General features: G+C 33.8%; 1 protein-coding gene across 1 annotated transcript in view; it reads right to left on the bottom strand.

Annotated features, from left to right (window-relative positions):
- The window catches only part of GC (GC vitamin D binding protein), a 641498-nt gene that overhangs the window by 490849 nt on the left and 127418 nt on the right, over positions 1-23231 (bottom strand). The gene's annotated exons all lie outside the window — the stretch shown is intronic.

Here is a 23231-nt window from a genome sequence, read left to right as displayed (position 1 = left end):
ATGTATGTCAGTCCTGTACATACCTTCTGGCCAAAATATTCCTATATTAGAAATATTCCTATACCAGAAAATGTCTTATCTTGTGTAGCCATTGGGTAACGTGCACTTGGGACCTAAACCTAGTTTGCAACATTAATAGAACCTGCTGGCATGACAAATTTGTGTTACAGAGACTCTTTCATGTGTGGAATAGACTCCCTCTTCATGTAAAGCAGACCTATCTCTCCTCGTTTAAGCATAACCTGGATGATTGGATGGGAAATAGAAAAATTACCCCTGGGATCCCGCCTGCAACAATGCTTGATGGGGGGACAAGTGCTGACCTTGGAAACATGGCATAAATTCTTGGCTAGGCTTGAAAGAGCCTCATGGCCAGTAGCATAGCAACCTCCTTTGATCTTATGATGAACAACATAAACACCAAACAATCATTTCAGGTGACGTTAACTAGCTAATCTTTACTTCAGATGTCCCAACAGCTAGTATAAACCTCTTTTTTTCTCTTAGATTATCCCTACCTTAACACGATATGATAAAAATAGTAACCACGGTTCTATCTTAGACTGGATTATTGTCGCCAACCCTAATAAATTTATTAAAACTGGTACTCTCCGCAACTTTCTAAGTAATTACTTACATGCCTATTCCTGTAGAGAAAATTTCTACATATTGAAAGAACATCAATATAAAATGACCCGCAACCTATCTCATTTTAATCAAAATACCTTCATTTATATACTAAAATCTTTACCTCTAGACAAAGCAGATGATTACTTTAATACTAGTTTCCTAGACTTACTCAACAGTGTTGCCCTCATTTGTAGAAAAAGAATCAATACTAAATATGCCCCATGGTTAACTAAACACTGCAAACAAATTATGATTAATAGAGATAAAGCACGGAAAAATGGTTAAAATGCAAAACCAATACTCATTTACAAACATTTAGATACCTACACAATCAGGTAAAAATCCAAGTAAAAAAAAAAGAATTATACATGCTGCTACAAAACAAACATAAAAATAACCACAAATAATTCTGGTCAGCTATTAATTCACTTTTTAGCCAGGTTCTAAATCTGCTGCCACTCCCCATCCCAATAGATTTCCGCTTTAAACAGCCACTTATAATTATTTTATTGATTCAATAGCCAATATCTTCATCATCAACCCCATTTTCCCATTTTCTACATGGGTCAGAGTGTCATGTTAAATGTTGCCATCTCTCTCAATTCAAAGCCACACTCCTGCCTACATTAACACTCATGCCTGACTGTCTCAGATCTTCCTCACACAATCATCCACCTCTTTTCTGGATGCCCTCATTTCCAGTTTCTTTATTCCTTTCTGTCTCAAATCTTCTTTACCAGATTGTCTTCTTCTTTTCTGCACATGTACATGAACCACCATAATATGCTCTATTTTATCTTCTCTGCAATTGGAGCTACTTTGACTTCTGCTCTTATATCCTTATTTCTTTGACTATCCCATAGTGTGCATCCTTACACCTGTCTCCGGCACTTCATTTTCATCACCTCTAACTTCCTCATATGCTCTGCCTTTACTGCCCAAGTTTCTGTACCATATACTAGTACTGGTTGCGCCACTGATTTGTACACCATACTTTTCAGCTTCTTTGGCATTCTTCTGTCATACACTACACTTGAGAATCTATGCCAGTTGGCTGCACCACCTCTGACTCTAGCTTTGACGTCTTCATTCTGACTTCTCTTCTCCTCAACCACTTCTTCCAGATACTTGATGCTGTTAACCTGTTCCATTATCTTCCCTTCTATCTCAATTTTCAACTTCTTCTGATATCCTCAATTTGCTGTCATTACGACTGTCCTATCTGTACTCAGTTTCATCCCACATGCCTTCATTTTACATTCTATTCTCCTATCCTTTGCTGAAGTTCTTGCTCAGAGTCTGCCTATAATACCACATCATCATCTGTATACAGCAACTTTGTTTATCTGTCCCCTCTGATCTGTTGGCTAATGTAATCCATCACCTGTATGAACAGCAGTGGGCTGAGAGCTGAACGCTGATGCACACCCACTCTCATGGGGATCTCCTCTGTGAGACTGAACACTGTTGTTGCTTGAGTCACTAGGGTCCTTGTACATAGCTTGCATTATTTCTAACAATGTTTCTGGGATTTCGAACCACAGCAGTACTGTCCAAATCAGCTTTCTTGGGACCTTGTCATATGCTTTCTCCAAGTCTAGGAATGCCCAAATGGACTATTTCGTCATCTCTAGCTTCTTCTCAACTCTCTATCTCACTGCAAACATTGCGTTAGTTGTGCAGCATCCTGCTTGGAATCTGAACTTCTCATCTCCCATATTAATTTCTACTACTAGGTGTATACATTTATTAATTACTCTCTCCAAAACTTTCATGCAATGTGACAAAAGTTTAATACCTCTGTTCTGCACACAGCTGTGGATGTCCCCTCTGTTCTTGTACACTAGCATGAGTATGCTTATTCTTCAGTCATCTGGGATATGCCTTTCTCTCCACACTGCTATGAGTACCATTAGGAGCAATTTCACCCCTATCTCACCAAAACATCTTTATCATATCTGCTGTGACCTCATCTGGGCCTGCTGCTTTCTCTGACTTTGTCTTTGCCTTGCAGTGTGATGTAGTTTCTTTGTGCCACCAATTGAGTCACTTTCCAGAAGATGGTAGAGTGCTTATGAATTCTTGTTCTTTGCTATTGCAACTCCTTTCTTAGCATTTTTGTTAGACAGCCAATATTCCTTCCTAGCCTGGTCTGTCTTTTCTATTTCCACTTTTTCCTGTACTCCTTCCTTCTTTTGATGACTTCGTGGACTTCTGCATTCCATCACCTGCTTTCCTTATGTACTTTATTTCCATACTTGGTTTGGCCACATATCTGCTCTGTGGTCCTGACACATTCTGTTTTTAGGAGTTGCCACTCTTCTTCAACTCCACCTATTCCCTCTTCTTCTTGAGGTGCTAGAGCACTGAGTAATTCCTTGAACTGTTGTGCTTTTTCTTCAGTCAACTTTCAGGTCTTCTGGTCTCTGTTGACCTTAGAGCTGTCTCTGACCACAGCTTGCATTTAATTGTGGCACCAGTGGTTTATGCTGTGGACCAGCTGTTTCACTAGGAATGAATTTGCAATCACTAATTCTACCCAAGTGGCCTTTTCTTACTAGGATGAAGTCTACCTGAGTTGCATTTTGGCTACACTGTATGTGATCTTGTGACTGTCTCTCTTTCTGAGCCATGTGTTGGCAACCATCAAACCATTTGCAATACTGAAGTCTAGAATTGCCTCTCCTTTTTTATTCCTGTTGCCTCACCCATGTGGACATAGGCAGTCCTGATATCCTGTTCTGTCTGTCCCAATATGTACATTCAGATAATCCATTATCATTACTAATTGGTACTGTCCTGCTTCTTCTAGTAGGTCTTGCAACTGCTGCCTGAATGTATTCTTCTCTTCACAATCATAACCCTGCTGTGTGGCATAGGCTGATATTATGAGTACTGTCCTATCATTGGACTAGGGTCTGATTGTCATGAGTCTGTCACTAATTCTGATGACATCCCTCACTGCCTTCTGAAGTTTCTCTCTCACCACAATTACCACACCATTTCTAACCTGTCTACATGCTGAGTAGTGGACTCTGGATTCCAAGATAAGTGGCTTTGCTGGGTTGCCCTTCCATCTTGTCTACTGGATACACATAGGATGTCCAGCCTCCACTGTATCATGTCATCTACTTCCAAGCTTCATCCTGTCAGTGAACCTACATTGAGTGCAGCAATTCTTAGTTCATGTTTAGCAGGTTGATTGGCTTAAATTCCAGCTTTCATTCAACAGAGTTATTCCAGGTAACCCAGGCTGGGCAGATGGACACCTGATGCCAGTAGCTTATTGACCCAGGGCTGCTGGGCTTGGGCACACACTGGCCAGTAGGAGCACAGGCACCCCATCCACCATTAGCATGTGTTCCTGGTGTAGGTCAAATTAGGCTGGGTCCTCAACCCACTTATCACTGGCAAATATCCATGACAAGTTGGCAACAATAGTCAACATGACCGACTCTGTGTGGAGTCTGCATGTCCTCCCTGTATTTGCATGTGTTTCCTCCAGGTACTCCGAATTCCTCCCATATTTCAAAGATGTGTATGGAGCGTTTCTCTCCAGGCCTCCACTGAAAATAGGCTCTGTCCTAGTCAGACTTTCCCAGTCAACAAATGTTAAATAAAAATAAATAAAATCACCTACAGCCATATTTTACACCATCAAGTTATTAACTCTACCATGGTGCACAGTCTGTGATCCATGTTCTCCTATCTTGAGGATACTGTGCACCACAGTAGCTATCCAAGTAGTTGGTCTATACAACTTTTCTCCCTGTAGGGCACCATGTAGTGTCTGGGCTGCTCCCTACAGCTCCATTCATTGTTGAGTTTGAGATGGAAACACTCAGCATGTTTTCAGAGGTGTGAGGAGTCCCACAGAGACACAGAGAGAACAGGCAAACTCCAAACAGACATTGACCGGATGACAGGATCAAATATTGTACCTTGTGCATAGAAGGGGAACACCTTAACCATAATGCCAGCTGGTCAAAATGTAAAACTATGCACGCTTTCAAAAAATGAAGTTTACCCCTTCAGGTAAGATCAGCTGACCAAATCAATGACTGCATCCACAGCCACTCCATAACCAGTATAACCAGTAACATAAACCTTCCAGCCATCACTCTTCCTACAAACTGTAAAAACACCAACTCTATCTCATCCATTCTTCCAACCACAACCATAAATTCGAAACTACTGTCTCCTTCACCTGACCCCCCCTCCCCAGCCAAACTACCTCTATAAGCTATAGAGATTTCTCTATAAAACTTGCCTGCCAGCATAATAAAAAAACTTCTATTTAAAGTGAAAATGATCTCTTTCTCTGCAGACAATCTCCGAGCAGAATACCTAAAACGTACTGCAGAAACTATAAATATATATATATATATATATATATATATATATATATATATATATATATATATATATATATATACACACATAGATGGTACGTACATGGGCACGTATCACTTCACCTAAAAATCATTTCACCTAAAACTCATTTCACTAACAAGTAGTACAATAAGGCAAATCAAAGGTATATGTCCTTTTCCCCACTGTACTGCGATCCTGGTGTTAGTATATATAGTAAGGGGGGATGTGAGGGGGTGCAGCCCCCCACATTGGGTGGTATAGGGGGCGTAGCCCCCCACTAGTTGGCTTTGACCAAATAATGTAAAACAAAACCAGACAACATGAAACCAAAATAAGTGGGCGACTTCGCCCCATGCCCCCCATGTGGGGGGCTGCACCCCTCACCCCCCAACTATATATACTAACACTAGGATCACACTACAGTTGGGGAAAAGGACATATACCTTTGGTTTGCCTTATTGTACTACTTGTCAGTGAAATGAGTTTTAGGTGAAATGAACTTTAGGTGATTTGATTTAGGTGAATTGAGTTTAGGTGAAATGAGTTTTAGGTGAAGTGATACATACCCATATATATATATATATATATATATATATATATATATATATATATATATATATATATATATATATATATACAGTCAGCATACTTATAAATAGATCATTTAGTGAATCTTTCTTTCAGGTATTTGCAAAAAATCATTCATCATCCCCTACATAAATTATGTAATTTTTGTTGAAATATTAATTTTAGGTCCATTGCTACCTTGTTCCAACTTACCAAGTTACTAGAAAAATGTGTGCATAACCAGCTGCTTGAATATTTCTTACAAAACCAACTCCTAGCAACTACCCAGTATGGCTGTTGGTCTACACATGCACAACAACTGCATTACTTTCTTTTACTGAAACTGTAAATAATGCTAGAGACTCTGGAAAACTTTTTGATTCACTATTTTTTCACCTTTCAAAGACTTTTGATACTGTTTCTCATACAAGATGTCTACAGAATTCTCTCTCTCTCTGTCTATCCCAGGTCTATCCCCTACATCGGTCCAATTGTTTACCAGCTATTCATCTAATAGGCAGCAAGCTGTAAAATTGCAAGGGTCTAACTCACCAAATCATATTAATATTACTGGTGTATCACTAGGTTAATTTCTTTTTTTTTTTTTACTCATGAGTTTTTATTGTTTTTCTTGAAAAAAATAACAATTAATTACTTGTAAATTATCCAAAAGAAATAGTAAAATGTAGATATTAACAGGAATAACTAAATATTTACATTATTTACATTGGCCTGAGTATAAATTATGAAATAAACCAATCCAAGACCGTTGCAAATGCTGTTTAGACAAAAGTTTTTTTTTCCTGCTAATACAGTTCATTTAAGAAGAGTTTGAATCTATTCTCATTGTTTCTATAAGCTGGGTTACTTTCTTCCATGGGTTGTTGCTCCATATCTTGGGAGTAATCCTTAATTATTTTGTTTTGACTTCCATCAACGCAGTTTCGTTTAGTAGGTTTAAAAATTCTTCAAAGACTGGTTCAGAATTAGAATTCCATTTCCTAGAAATACATTTTCTGGCCACTGCTAGAATAGTCCATAATAAATATAAATCTGTTTTATTCATTTCTGTTTTTTCAATAACATTCAGTAAAATTAGAGATTTTGATAATACAAAAGTATCTGAAAATAAAGCCTGCAGAAAATTACTAATATCCTCCCAATATTTTTTCAGTTTAATGCAATCATGGAATATATGTATCCAATCTGTTTTACATGTTTGCAAGCATCTCCAGCAATTTACACTGTTAGCAGAACCAAGTTTACTTAGTCTACTGGGTGTGTAGAATGATCTGTGCAGAAACTTCCATGTATATATTCTCCAGAATTGAGAATTAGATGTTAATTTAATAGAATACAATACAGTGGTTTCATTTCTATATATAAATTAATTGAATGACCTTTAGTAATAAAATTCCAATAATTCTGCCTAAATTTAACTTTATAATTTATTAGTAGTTTGTATAGGTTTGAGGTTGTATTTTTCCAATTATGATTATCATATATGATTTTGTTTAAAAAATTATAAAATTGGGTTTATCTTTAAAAGGAGAATTACTAATAGTTCTGCACAAATCATATGCATGCAGTACTACACTTTGAAGTATTAGCCAGTCAGATGAAGATAAATCATAAGTATTTATTATTTGTTGGGTATCAATTACTTTTAAATCTTTAATACAATGTTGCCAACAAATACATTTTTTGTTTCCCATGAAATGAAGACATTTTTTGTGTGACTTATTAAAAAAGCTTTTGTAGAGCTAAAAGGAGTTAGAATATTCAATCCAAATCTTTATACCTGAATTGGTCATAATAACATTTTTAAATGTGTTAAAGATATAGTTTATGAAATTCAGATTAGTAGGTTTTGTTATGTTATATTGAATGCATGTACATAAAATATTCCAAGGTGTATTAGTATAACCATCTAATATGACATTTTATCAAGGAATTTTCATTCAAATGAATAATAGTAAGTATTTTTTTTCCAGTTGGAAGAATAGCTTGGGTCTAACCAGTTGATAACAATTGTAAAAATGGAAGCTTTAATGTATGTCTCTACATCTGGAAAGTTAATTCCTCCTTGATCCTAAGGCCTGGTGTGATGTGTAATAGCTATTCTGTTTCTGTTGGGATGCCAAAGAAATTTTAATAAAAGTGAGTTTATTTTTTTTTTAGTATATGTTTATCTGGAATTTTGGGAATAGCTTGCACTATGTAAAGAATTGTTGGTAGTAATACTATTTTTATTAATTGTAATCTGTCTTCAAAGTACAAATTCAATTTGTTCCATTTTATAATATGAGCATTTAACATGTTTATGATATTGTTGTAGTTAATATTTAATATTTCTTGTATGTTATTACATAGAGTGATGCCTATATAATTTAGAGTGAGTACTTGTTTACCAATTATATAATTTTCATCCACTAAAATTTTATGTTTTTATTCAACACTATATAATTAAATTTTGTTTTATTAAAATATAAACCTGAGATTGAGAAGAATTTTTCAACCTGAGTGTCCAATTCTTTTATAGACTCCTTTGAATAAGACAGTGTGAGAAGTACATCATCTGCGAAAAGCATGGTTTTTGAATTATATTGTCCATGTATATCTATACCTTTTATTATGGGATTTAAGTGAATTGAGGAGGCAAATAATTCTATAGCTAGTGCAAATAAAACTGGAGATAAGGGGCATCTTTGCTTTGTACCTTTTGTGATTGCTATTGACTCAGAAGTGAAAGGACCTAGATTTACATATGCTAAGTTTCTTTTATAAATATTTTTTATCAGTGAAATAAAGGTTTGAGGAAAGTCATAAAGTTCTAGTATTTTAAATAAATAATCCCAATTTAATGAGTCAAAAGCTTTTTCTATATCAAGGGCCATCAGTAATGCTTCCTGATTACTTCTATTTAGAAAGTCTATAAGGGTTAATATTATTTGGATATTATCATTAGTACGTCTGTTATAAATAAAGCCTGTTTGATCTTCATTTATAATATGAGGTATGAATTTTTTGATTCTGTTGACCAGGATTGACATAAATATTTTATAATGTTATTGAGAAGAGAAATTGGTTTATAAGAGCTACATAGTGTGGAGTTTTTATTCTCTTTTATAATGGGTGTGATTAAGGAGTATCGCCATGAAGGTGGGATTGTATTGTGGGTTTGGATTTCAAGTAAAGTTTCATGAAAAAGTGAAATTATGGAAGTTGGAAATATTTTGTAGAATTCTATTATAATGCCATCAATTCCTGGAGCTTTATTACTTTTGCTTTTCTTGACATTTTCTGCAATTCCTTTATGTGTGATTTGTTTCTGGAGTTCTAGTTTTAATATTTCCAGGATTTTCTTAATTTTGGGAAAGTTTAATTCTAAATTTGAAAAATTATTGTGAGAATTGTTAGTTTCAAAGTGCTTTATATAGCGGTGTTTGAAGGCATCAAGAATATCACTTATGTCTGAGACTTTTCTATTTTTTTCCCTCATGAGTAATGTTGATAATGTTTACTTTAGATTGTTTTTTGACTCATGAAGCCAGGTTATGCATTTGTCTAGGTGATTTAGTTTTCATTTTTCTAGAGCCAGATTAGTTTTGTGGGTTAAGATTTCATTGTATTTTTGTTTAGTTCATCAATTATCTTTTTATTATTAGAAGTAAGTGTTGGCTCTTTATTTTTTACCTTTATTCACTGTTTCTGTATATTATGTAATTCAGATTCCCATTCTTTTGATTTATTTTTAAACCATGCAAGAGTTTTACCATATATATATATATATATATATATATATATATATATATATATATATATATAGACTTTAAAAGTGTCCCATATCATAATTGTATTTATCTCTTCAGTATAATTGGTATCTAAAAAAAGTTGCAGTTCTGATACTAACCAAGGTTTGAATTCTCTCAATTTTGTTATATAAGCTGGTATTCTTGTTGTGTGTGTTCATTTTCTAAAATCTATTTGGAGTTTTAAAATAAGTGAATTATGATCTGACAGAGGACAGGGAATTATTGAGAATTTTATTATTTTGGTGTTTAAATCCTTTGAAACAAATAATGTGTCTATTCTAGTTTGAGTTCTAAATCTAAAATCTTGGTGGGAGAATAATAATGAATTATTTTCTTTAAAAGTGAAAGTGTCAATTAAATTATGAGTTTCACTCCATTTTTTAAATATTTTTGCTATGGGGATAAAACGAAGATTTCTCACATTTGTAGTCTCAGTATTGTTCAATATACAATTAAAGTCTCCTCCTATTATTAGATTACCTTTGTATGAATTGCTAATAAAGTCTAGATGTTTTTTAACTGTCTTTGTCCCTATGTCAGGAAACCAGTATAAGTTCACCAGTGCCCAGATTCTATTGTTAAATTTCAATGTAATTAATGCCATAAGACCTTCTTCATCTTCATAATTATAGATAATTTGGGGAATAATTATATTTTTCTTCCAAAAGATCAGTACCCCTCTAGTTTTTGATTTATATGATGAATGATATATAATTAAATACTCATTTGGACACCATATATGTTTATCATTTATTTTGAAGTGAAATTCCTGAAGAAAGATCACCTGAGGTTTGACTAATTTTAGGTACCTCAATAAGTTAGATCTTTTCCTTGGATTGTTCAAACCATTAACATTTAAGGATAAAAATGTCAGATCTCTATTCATTGACTGGGTCTATAAAACAAATATGTAGATAGCACTCAGAACTCTCCTAAGATATTGACATTGCATACTACTTTAGTCTTCTTTAAATATTAAGGTCAGATTGTTTTTTTCCTACTAAAGAGTATAAGCTAAATTCAAATTCAGGCCAGATAAAGAACAAAAACGTATACAGTGCATTAATAACTATATATAACAAAACAATCCAACATTTCCAAAAACATCCTATTGTCCATGGAATGCTGATCATTCCTAATCTGATAGATGAAAGAAGATCTTTCAGATTAACCCTCATGCCTTAGCTACAGAACTTTTCTCTTGAGCTCTATAAAATTATACTGGAGTTCTTTTAAGATTGCAATAGGGTATTATATCAGCAAACAATTAAAAGATGTAATTAACTCTATTCTAAACACATTTGCAATTTTATCTAAACATATCAATTAGATGTTTCATCACTTCTTAACTGATGTAGTGCTTCTGTGATCATAACATTAATGAAGTTCAAAAGATACAATATTAAATTAGTTTTTTTCTCTCTAAAAGAAATAAATAAATAGATAAAAATAAAAGAAAAGCTGATTAATTAAGTACTTAAAATTATGTTTAAATACTTGTGTCTTGATTTCCATTCAAATTATGCATTTTACATATTGCATCTTTGTCAAGTCTTATTCAAAGAATATACACATATGCTGTCAGAAATTGTTTACAGACATCGCTGATTCTCCAACAATAGAATTATTAATACATTTTCATACTATCTAGATGAAGTTAGTACAGATAGACAAATAATTTCGTAAAGATAGCGTGTATCCACTACATATTCCTAGGTGTGGTGTTAAAGAAGGACAATTAACCGTTTATTAAGTGACATATAGTAGCACACTTTTTCATCCTCATTCATGCCCTTTACCATGAGAATTGCCTTTCAAAGTTAAATCATTCCAATTGTTTACATATAACACATTTTGTTAGAGTTCATAGCAATATAAGAATCTACTATGTTGTTTATGTAGTCTCCTACATAGCCTTTTATAAGCCAGTATGGGTGTTATTAAACTACTGTCTAAAGAAGACAAGCAATACTTTTTCTGTAATGCTAGCAAGTTCAAGATGATCTATAATTGTTTTATGTATGTGTAGTCTCATCACATTACTTATTTAAAGTATAATTTCCTGACATTTCATTTAGACATAGAGCTAAATTGTTCTACTGTAGATACCATTTGACTTCAGTTAACTTTCATATAATACAAGAGAGGAATCAGATCTGTAATATATTGATTATAATTATCTATGTGTGACTCATTTGTCATGGCCACATAACTAGGCTGATGTTTATACTTGTTTTCTGCTCTCTCTTTTTTTTTTCCTTTCCTCACCCTTTTTCTTTCCCTTTTCTTATTAATTTCCTCTTATCATGTTTGAGAGAATGTTTGCCTTTATAGGGCTTAGAGGAAATGTGTAGGTATATGTGCACTGTAAATTTGTATCCGATGAGGGTTTCTTTCTTATTTACATGAAGAACAGCAAGAATCAGCCACTTCATTTTCAGTATAAGTTGTGCACTTTGGAGTGGGAGAAAAGTAAGCAACACACTTTATGAGGTGAGGGCCTCTATACAATTAAACAACTGTTCATTTTATCTGTAACAACTCAAATCCCCAATTGTCATGTCGGACCTATAGCCTACAGGACATTTCTATTAATGCATGACTCCACTTTTGTATTTTCCACCTTTCCCTAAGCTATTCTTTATTTTCCGCTTATTTTATCACCTATTCACATTTAACACATTTAAGTGAGCGCCTGTCTCTTTAAGACATTGAGGAAATGCATGGGAGAATGTACACTACGATGTTGCATCTCTAACTTGATTTTTTCTGTCTTACAAATGGATTTGTCTTTAATAGGAGAGAATTCATTGAAACTATTCAACGCGAGTTCTCGATGGGCAATGGAAAATAAGTAAGTGCTTTATTTGTCTAAGAGAAAGCTTCTGAACAAGTGTAAATACGTAATAATATGTGATATGACTTGATTCTCATTCAACATCTTATTTGCTCTATCTTTTTTTGTTTATGACCTGTTTGTTATTGGTTTTAGTTGCTGTTAGTGGAATTTGTAAGTGTATGGTTGAGTAAACAGTTCTGGCTCGTTGCAAAGCGATAGACATTTATAGGCTCGCGATTGACTCTTTAAAAGTTGTTGACAATTCTCGGGCTCCGAGAACGTTGAACATTTGAATGTATGAATTTTAACTGTAAAAGCTTGAACATTAATTATTTTTAAAGCCAATGTATGTTATCTTAGGCCTGGATTTTCCCTAAAAGCCTGTTTCATTAGTAATATGAAGTCTATCATCTGTAAGCAGACCAAATGTCACACATTACTGCATTTGCTTTGAAACCATACATAACTATACAGTTTAACTATTTGGTTTCAGCATTCATGATGGGTTAGTAATTTGTTTCTCCCGTGTGTACCTTCCCTCCATTTCCCCACATCAATCAAGTATTGAGACAGCAATACTCGTTAGGCTGTTGTTTTTCAAAATTGTAACATTTGAGATAATATTTAAATATTAAATAGTTGCAGAAATTTAAATGGAAAAAAAAACCAGTGGAAATACCTCATACAGAGAATAGATCTACTGAGAAAATAAAAAGAATGTACATACTTTTTTTATTTTCCTTTAGCAAGAGTCTCTTATTTTAGATGATTATTTGAGAGCAGTAGTAGAAGAAATACTTTTTGATTTAGTTCTTTGTTTTTTTCTTTACATCAGTCCAAGTATTTTTCTCAGGAGATCTTTTCAGAGAGGCTGATAAAGTCCAATCCATGTCTTCTGGAATTGCTATGATGTTGTTGTTTTTGATGAAGGGGGTTGATTCTTCAAAGTTATTAAAAGTTCTCATTTCATTTGAAAAAAAGATCCTTATTTTTGCTGGGTATGCAAGCTGGGCTTTTATTTTATTTTGTTTAAGTAACTTCACCAGTGGCCAGATTTTTTTCCTCATTTCTAGGACTCTGGAGGAATAGTCATTATCAAATCTGATTTGAGACTGTTTGTATTTCAATGGACTTTTCCACCATGCAGATTTGAGAACTAATTCTTTGTCTTGATAAGAAAGAAATTGTACTACAATAGATCTTGGTGTAGAGGTAGATGAGGAGGGTATTGGTTTTCTTATAGCTCTATGCACCTTTTCTATACCATAGGATAAGCCTTCCTTTAAGTCTAAGATGTCAGGTAACCAGGAATTTAAAAATAAAATATCTTCACCTTCTGACCTTTCTGGTAGTCCAAACATTGTTATATTGGATCTCCTTTCTCTATTTTTCAGATCATCTACCTTATTAATAAGCCATTTGTTTTGTTGCTGAATAAATTCACCTTGAATTTCTTCTTCTTTAAGCTTCCTGTCTATGTCACATAGTGATGTTTCAATGTGTGATGCTTTGGTTTGATGTTGTAATAATTCTTTAAAGGTTTTGGTTTGTTTTTGGCAGTTTTCTTTTAGAGTCTCTAAATTGTCTTTGAAGCTGTCCATTTTCAAGGATAATTCTTGTAATGTAGAGGACATCAGTTGAATTTCTTTTTTCAAAGTTGTTTCTGAGTGAGAGTTCTTTGAGTTACTCATTTTTACAGTACAAGTTTAAACTCCAGCTAATTCTGACAGGAAAATTTTGATGAATATTTCCCAAAGTTAGTATACTGGTAGTAAAGATGATTATCCGCGATATTTGATAGTTTTTTCAAAAAAATATATTATTTTCCTGTTTTTTAGAGTAGTTTTGTGGAGCTCTAAAAAAGTTCTGCTTTCAAAATGCCATCTAGGCTCCGCCTCTACAAGGTTCATTTCTTGGTCCTGTCCTGCTCAATGTCTTTATCAATGATCTCCACATTTTATGTCATCCAGTCTCCATTATAAAATATGCTGATGATTCAGCCATCATCTGGTCCTTAAATAGTCTCACCCACATGCAACAGATAACCCAAGAAGCTTTCCCTTCTTTTGAACTATGGGTTAGGAATTCCCAACTCCTACTCTACCCTAAAAAGACTAAACTTCTCTTTGCCTCCAAAACAGTCACTGCTAAAAAACTGAGATTAAGATCAATTCTCAGAATAATGCTATAATTGAAGTTGCTCCCCATATTAATCTCTTAGGAGTAACAATTGACAAAAATCTTAAATGTGATCTACACATACAGAAAAATATTAAAAAAAAAACAAAAACTAGGACTGCTATACTGACATAAACTCTTTCTATACAGAGCAGAAAAATACTCCCTTGCCACTACCTACCTTCTATTCTCATTAATATATGGTGCTGCTACCCTTACAAATCTCAACATCTTCAAAAAACCAAAACTCAGATCATGCTACAAATGCAGCCTACCACTGCCATCATTGCACAACTCTACAAATGCTAAATTGCTAGAACTTCCACAGCATCTCCGTTACTTACAGCTGTTAATTGCCCACAAAATAATATATAAATCTAATTATTGCCCCTCTCTTAGTTCTATACTCCTCAACTTTTTTCCCAAGAAACTCCTTAGATCAAAAACTTAATAACTACTTGCTATGCATAAACCCAGTAAAACTGCAAACCATAGCTTATACTCTTATTCAGTAGTCAAAGTATAGAACACCTTACCTATAAATATTAGAACTCACCCAAATCTTACTACCTTCAAACATTCTTTAAAAGAATATCTCAGTAAATCCCATAATTGTTCCTGCTCTTAACCTGGCTAAAAGTGTTCTGCTAATCTCACATTCTGTTTAAGACTATGTGAATTTTTTTCCACACAGCACTATCTTCTGTCTACCCTAGTATAATCTCTTACTAAGCCCGGTTTCGGCCCTATCACCTCTACCTGATCCTCCTCCTTCAAACAACTTAATGCTACCCTCTCTGTCAACAAACTTTTTTTCTTAACTAATAATATTTAATACTGGTCAATCAGTAAATTTTCTTAAACATTATTAGATAAATATAAGATATACCTGCCAATCTATTTTTATTAATAATGTATGTAACTGTTATTGTCATATATGGAATTGCAATGCTAATATTAAAATATTTTTTCTTGTATAATTTTCTGGTGTAATTTTCTCTTGATTTATATTTTGCGCGAGCTTGTCCCCCCTGCCTCTGCTGAAAATGGGTACCTTTGGAACTAATTGGACTTTCCCAGTGAACAAATGTAAATAAATTAACACTTGTTAATACCACAAAGTCTGTTTGAAGGTTTTGATACAGACTTAAAAGCAGTGCAGAGTGCCTGTTTTCTTAAACATTAAAATCTCTGTATTTTTTGAAGTCCACAGATAATTTCACCTGCCTAGTTGGAAGAATCCTTAATGGAGAATATTAACTAAGGAAACAATAAATCAAAGAAAATAATCTCTTTTCTGTTGCTATTTCTAGGAACCATTCTTTTTGTGACAAAAGTATAACAAATACAAATATAAATATAACAAAATCTTAGACATGAAAAGTAAACACTGCAAAGCCACTTTCTGCTGAAAATCATCCAGTGTGAAAATGTGTAATCAAGAATAAACCTGACTTATTTAAATGTAAATGGCCTCACAGATAAATACAAACATGAAATATTACTGAACTGTATTAAAAAACATAGAGTGCAAACAGTTATGTTACAGGAGACACACTTAGGAAGAACTGAGCATGTGAATTTGATAAAGAAAGATTTTCAGGATGGTTATTCAGCAGAATACCTGGGACAAAGGAAAATAAGAGTACTTATGTTAATTGTAAGAGGAGCTCCAATAGTGATAAAAGAGAATAAAAAAGATAATAATGGGAGATTTGTAGTGCTAAAGGGCTACTGGCAAGGGAGGAGGATTACACTGGTGTGCATTTACATTCCATTTAAAGCTGCTATAATGGAGCTTAAGAAATTCTGGGAGAAATAATCAGTTTTCAGCAAGGAATATTACTTATAGGTGGGGACTGGAAATTGATTTGCAGCAGTAAAGATGTGTCTGGTGGGCCCAGAAGAGAAAATATATCAATGGAGGATAGAATTTTGAAGAAATTTATGAAAATATTTGGCATGATAGATGTGAATTCAATAATAGGAGTTTGGAGTGACTTTACATATTATTCTCCAAGATATAAAAATTGGGCTAAGCTAGACAGAATTTACATTTCATAGGAACATGTGCATTTAAGTGAAGTTCCTGATACTCACCCAATAACTATTTCAGATCATGCACCAATAATAGTAATGAAATTAAAATGAGACATTTGTGCTTTCCCACCTATCTTTTGAAAAGAGAAGAATTTAAGGAATGGGTAGTGGAGAGGAATTTAAGGAATGGGTAGTGGAGAGGAATTTAAGGAATGGGTAGTGGAGATTATTCAGTAGCTGTTAGAGAGGGCAGAAAATTCTTCTGAAAATATAACTAGAGAGTGGGATAAACTTAAGGTGGTGTTTAAAACTAGGGTGGAAATAAAAGCAAGGGAGCTATGGTTAAGAAGTAACACAGATTATTTAGAGGGACTGACAGGTGTTAAAGTATTGCAGAATAGGGGGAGTCTCACAGAACATGAAGAGGATCAACTGCAGAATGCTAGGCAGAAAATAAGGGATTACCTTGATAATATGCAAAACTTAAAAAGATTGCTCTAGCAACTGTTATTGATAATATGATAATAACACTAGAGCACAAAACATTTAGCACATCATCTCAGGCAACAGAAAGTAGAAAGGGCTGTTGCCAAACTTAGGGTGCCTATAACATGGAAGTTAACAAGCAATCCTGTAGAGGTATTAGACATTTTGTGCAAATTCCATGAGAGTCTCTATAAAGCTGAACAATATGGAAATCAAGAAAAGATACAAATGGAAATGTTTATGGAAGAATTAAATATGCCAAGGTTAGGGGTAGGTGAGGCTCAATTAGTAATGGTTAGGATAGGAGGAGATGAGATAAAAATTGTGATGTATAACCAATCTACGGGAAAGCCTCCAGGAATAGATGTTATTCCTGTGGAAGGTTGGAAGCTAGGAGGAAAAAGCTGATAAATATCTTTAAGGTTTTGTTTAACAGTATCTTAAGAGGAGGAGAAGTACCACCATCCTGGAAAAAAGGAGTGGTAGCTGTAATACCTAAAGAGGATAAAGCTCCATTAATCCAGCTTCATACAGGCCCATTTCAATACTAAACCATGATTATAAAATGTTTGTGTCTATAATGGTTAAATGAATGGCAAAAGTAATGCCAGAACTGATAGATATGGATCAATGTGATTTTGTGAAGGGGAGGCAACATTAACACAACACTGATGATCCAGAAGGAAGCAAAATGTTAGAAAACACCATTGTTGTTGGTGAGACTTGATGCAGTGAAAGCATTTGACAGTGAGAGCTGAGACTTTATGAGCAAGGCAATGGGAGCATTTGCATTTCCTGAAAAAAAATATAACATTGATTAGGAGGATATATGAGGGATCAGAGGCAAAAATTTAAGTGGGTGGGGTCCTCTCTGATAATTTCTGCTTGAGCACAGGAACCAGGCAGGTGTGTCCTTTTTCCCTTTATAATTTACATTATATTTGGAACCATTGGCAAAGAAAATAAGGGACTCAGAAATTCAAGGATATAATTGGTATGGTAGTCAAAAAAAAAGCTGGTTTTATTTGCAGATGATATTATTTTATAACTGACAAAACTAGAAAAAGGCAATACAGTGTTGTGGAACATTTTAAGACAGTTTCATATCTTTTTGGGATACAAAATTAATGAAGGTAAAACAAAGACAATAGTTGTAAATTATGTACCCAGACATGAACTGGTTCAGGAATATCCATATTAATGGGTACATGATAAAATGAAGTATTTAGGAGTATGGATTAAAACTTATTCTAGTGTGGCAGCTAAGGATATGTGGGAAGAGACTAAAAAGATAATACAAAAACTGAGAAAATGGAAGCTTTCTTATATGGATATCGATAGTAAGATGCAAGCAGTTAAAATGTTTTTAGTCCCTTTAGACTTATACGTAGGTCAGGCATATTTTTATCAACCAGAGAAGAAACTGTGGAAAGCAATTAATAAAGAGCTGAAAGACTTTATCTGGGAGGGGAAGACGGCAAGAGTCAAGTGTTATAAGTTGATTCTTCCAGGAGAACAGAGCAGATTGGGATTATTCAATATGAAGTTGCATTTCAGAGCTACACAGTTAAAACCCCAATACATAGCACAAGTAGAAAACTATAATTCAAAGTGAAAAGTGATAATGGTAATGAAATGGGGGGGGGAGCTGATGAAACAAGGAGAGACTGCGATTTTAGATGCAGGCCTTTAAGGAGAATAGCAATAATCATACAGAATATTATATCCATTTTTTTCAGAAAAAAAGAATATTATATCCATAAAGTAGCAGAAAGTATTCTAAGAACTAAACCAACACGGGAATGGAGAAAGGAGATTCTGATAATAGGGATGACTGCAATTAGGGATACAGACAATAGGAAAGAGGGGGCTGGAATTTATTGGAGAAAACTGGCAAAGGAACCAAGGTATTGGGAGCAAATAACTACAGAGGGAAAGATGATAGAATGGGAAGACGCCAAAAATTTATTTGGACTGCAGGTTAAAGATTACCTTCTCTATCAGGGATTTATACCAAAATATAGGCAAAGAGAAAGAAATAGTGGGGTCCTAAATGAAAGACCAGCACTGGTAGAGTTTTAACAGAATCTAGAACAGAAGCTGCCATTAAAAAATGAATAATTAGTAGAGCATATAAAATATTGCATGGTAACTATAAGAGTCAATCAGAGGAGATTAGAAAGGATTGGGAAGAGAGATTGGATAAGCAATTCACAAAGAAACAATGAGACGATATATGCATGTCTCCTAAATATGCAACGAAATCTAGAAAATTTAGGATTTTTGACTGGAAATGTTTACATAGATATTTTTATACCCAAAGTAGACTGCAGAGAATTTTTCCTCAGGCAGACAGAAAATGTTAGAGGTGTGAAGAGGAAGAAAGATGTAACTGGGAATGTATTTTCTGGGACTACAGTGGGTTGGGAGACTTTAAAGATTCCCTTCGGGGTGCACTGTCAGAGATGCTGGGTGAGCAGATTGGTCTGACAAGGGAGATGATTTTTCTGAGCTATGATACAGAATCAGAAATGCCTAGACATGGTAAGGCCTTGCTGTGTCTAATAATGGTAGCTGCCAAAAAAGCAATTACTAGAAAATGGAAATCAAAATCTAAACCAACCATTTCTGAAGTAGTGAATATAGTAACAGAAATAAAACAACTGGAAGTGAGATCTTTAGAAATGGGTAGGAGCAAACTACATAGGAAAAATGGGAATTGTGGGAACAATACATACAGGGGAGAAATGAGGTTTAAAAGGTGGAATGACTTAAATGAGCTATGTAAAGTTTCAGGGAAAAAGATTGGGTAGCTTATAAGTGATGTAAAAGGCTTGCAAGTAGGAATGTGTTGGTATGGTTTGTTTTCATTTATATAAATGTATTATGCCTGTGTAGTAACTGATATTTTAATAAAGATGTTTCTTGTTTAAAAAAGGCAGGAATTGAATAATATATGTAATGCTGCTTAGGTTATATGATATATAACAATATATGTGAAGTATAATGTTTATGTTAATATAGTTTGATTTTTTAATATGAATGTAAATTTGCCTATGTCACAAGTGAAAATTTAATAAAGGTGTTTGAAAAAAAAGAATAAACCTGACTATATAAGCTGAAACATTTCAATAGATTAATATCTCATAATCTGCTCAATTTTTTTAATTTCTTCAAAAATGCTTCTTTAAGATCAGATTTCCAGAATTAGTTTGATATTTTAAAATTTTGCATGTGGACGCTACATGTACCAGCAAAACCTATGATAACACTTTCACAGGGAAAATTATTGAAATGATAGGCTGGAGTTTACACAAATAAAAATATTTAAAACATTTGTAGACTTCTCTGTATCTTTATTTTTCCTCAAATAACCAATTCCTTAAAACCTATCAATATTTTGGCCACAGTCCCATTTACTACTTGTCTCCTCTGTTCCACTGTAATCCATGTTCCATACTTGCATGCTAATTAGAATAAACAAAAAAATCCCACTTTCCTTCCCTGGCTTCCCCAATTACTATAATCAACAAACAAACAAATGGCAACAAGATCATAACACATCTATGCATGCTTACATATCAAAAAGTCCAAACTTCTTAAAGTTTCATTCATAATTTATTTTCTTCTTCTAAAAAACAGCATGTAATCTATACTGGCCACCCCCTTCACCTTCTAGACTCCCCAGAAAGACAACATTTCTATATTATAAGAATTTCAGGCATCCAACCTCTTAGATTTGCCATACTAAATAGCAGGCAACATAAAATACAAACTAATACAGTTTCTTCTAAATTCCTATCTGTAGACACCACTTCCCCGATTACAGATATGTATTTAAAACCCAGGCTAGTAAATGAACTAAGAGTGGGACCTTTCTACTTCACAGAAAACTTACTATTAACATACCTCTCAACTGTCCCTGATATTGACTCAAATTTTCAATCTGCCCCTCTTAATTCCTCCTAAAATTGGTGACTTTTGAAGAAAAGGTAGTGAATTACATTTTATAAATAATGACAATAATTAAAATTAGACTTATTTTACTTTAGAAAATAAATATGAATTCACATTATCTTATTCTGTCAATGTCTCACATTAATAGTACTAGTATTTTAAAATTGTCCTTGATTATTTCTGGATTTGTCCCCGATTCTGTTGAGATCTGTCCCTGATTCACTGAAAGCTATGCAAGAAATCTCTATCGATGATCATGATCCAAAATGTCTTATTGTACATTTCCCATCAACCTCCAGAAACTGTGCTCATTTAATCATTTCCTGCCTTCCTTCCCCTGCTATCCCTGACAGATTTAAAGCACTAACATTCTAGTTACTACAGACCTACTTAACATATAAAACACTATTATTTTAAGAGATTTAAATACTGATAGATGTGAAATCAGTTCTTACTGACCAAAACCTTTAACAAATAATAAATTCCTCAGCAAGGCCAAATTTCAAAGCAAACAACTCATCCTTACTCTATATTATTACTACAAACAACATCAATGTGTTGGAAATGTAGCAGATTTTCCAATAACATCTTATTACTAATCCTCTTAGCAATAACAACCAGCACAAGTACATCATAGTTTTTTAATCTGTGAACCATTAAATGTCTGACATTGCAAACATCCTATCTTGTGTTACTTAAATAGTTAAATATTGCATTATATCTGCCATAAAAAATATTTCCCCTGTCATGACAGGTACACTCCATCCTGTCCAAATACATGTTAACCCAAAAAGTAGGTTTGGATGCTCTACATATTTCCACATTTTAAAATGGGCCATTTTTTCTTGTAGGTATTTATATAAAAAAATCTTTCACTCTCACTGACCTGATTCTCCTATCTATATATGCTGTTTGAAAAATATGTCCTAACTCCTGTACAAACTGTGCTGTCTAAAAGGGCTAAAAATTCCCTACTAACAGTCAGAGAGCCCTTGCGGATGAGATCATTTGTACTGACATGAATGCACACAGGTTTGTACATCCTTATATTCAGGTGTTCTAAGGCCTTTCTCACATCCTCTATTTTTGCTCCTGGCAGGCATAACACTATCCAGTGTTCATTATCCTCTCTGCAAATATAAGTATAATTTCTTCTAACTACTGAATCTCTATTTACTAGAATATAATTTCTGACCAGATCTGAAGAAGCTCACACTTTTAACTCAATAACATCTGCTCTAGCAGTTGTTACAAAGGAATTATCTTTATTGCCATTAGCCTTATTAATCTCACTGTTTTCATTACTTATTACATTTGCAAGTGTACAGTTCTCACCAACTGGCTTTGTACCTCCACATCTTGAGCCAGATTGTCAGCTTTTGTCTTTATCCTCTTTTTTCTTACAGAAAGTTCTTCAATCCTTCCAAGTTCAGTTTTGATTTCTTCCTTTTAGCCTGTCCCTTGGCTCTTTTTAATATCTTCTCTGTTGAGAACAAATATGTAATTTTCTGCTCTCTGAATATTTTCAGATTGAACATTGTTACCATTCCCTTTAATTTGTGGGCGTTACATAACAAAGCAGTGTCTTTTATAGTGTATATTTTCTTGACATTATGGATATTAATCAACATCTTTTTTCCTCCCTATTCTTTTCTTGTGGACTGCTTTCTTATTTTTTGCATTTTCTCTTACATGCTCTGAATACTTAACCTGCTAAGCACTTGTATTATGAATCCCAAAGTTGTAATTGGTAATATCATTTAATAGGGATTGAGTGATCTTTACTGACTGTGGAGGCTTGCTTTCCTAAATGTGTTTTATTTTTACTTTGCCTAATTTTACTTATTTCATCAGTCTAGTCATTAATATATGTAAGAACAGTTTTCCAAGCTGTGCCAACTGCACAATTGCACTTATTATCAGTAAATCTAAATTTACTAGTAATAATTGCAGAATAAAAAAACAACAGTAGGGCTACCACAGCTCGTAGCATAAAACTTTAATAAATTGCACATAGGATAAGTGCTTTTGGAAATAATTCCTGCATCAGATCCAACACAATAAAATACACAATCTAAAGGCACATATTTAAAACTCAAAAGCACCAATAATCTATTTAGAAGGATAAGGACCAATAAGACCATGAGATTAATCTAATTACACAATTGCTAAAAAAGCAGTCTACAATTAGATACATTCAAAGATCCTCCCCATACTAACAAGTTAAAATGCAAGCAGAAATCTCTAATATAGCAGAAAATAATGTTGTATACCAAAAACAACTTTACATCATCTAAAAATGATCAACACTGAGCATTCAAGCAATAAATAAATAAAACCATTCA

Source organism: Protopterus annectens, chromosome 2.part0 (genome assembly GCF_019279795.1).
Source record: "Protopterus annectens isolate FY-2018-M chromosome 2.part0, PAN1.0, whole genome shotgun sequence".
Lineage (NCBI taxonomy): Eukaryota > Metazoa > Chordata > Ceratodontiformes > Protopteridae > Protopterus > Protopterus annectens.
This window is presented reverse-complemented; position numbering and strand designations above follow the sequence as displayed.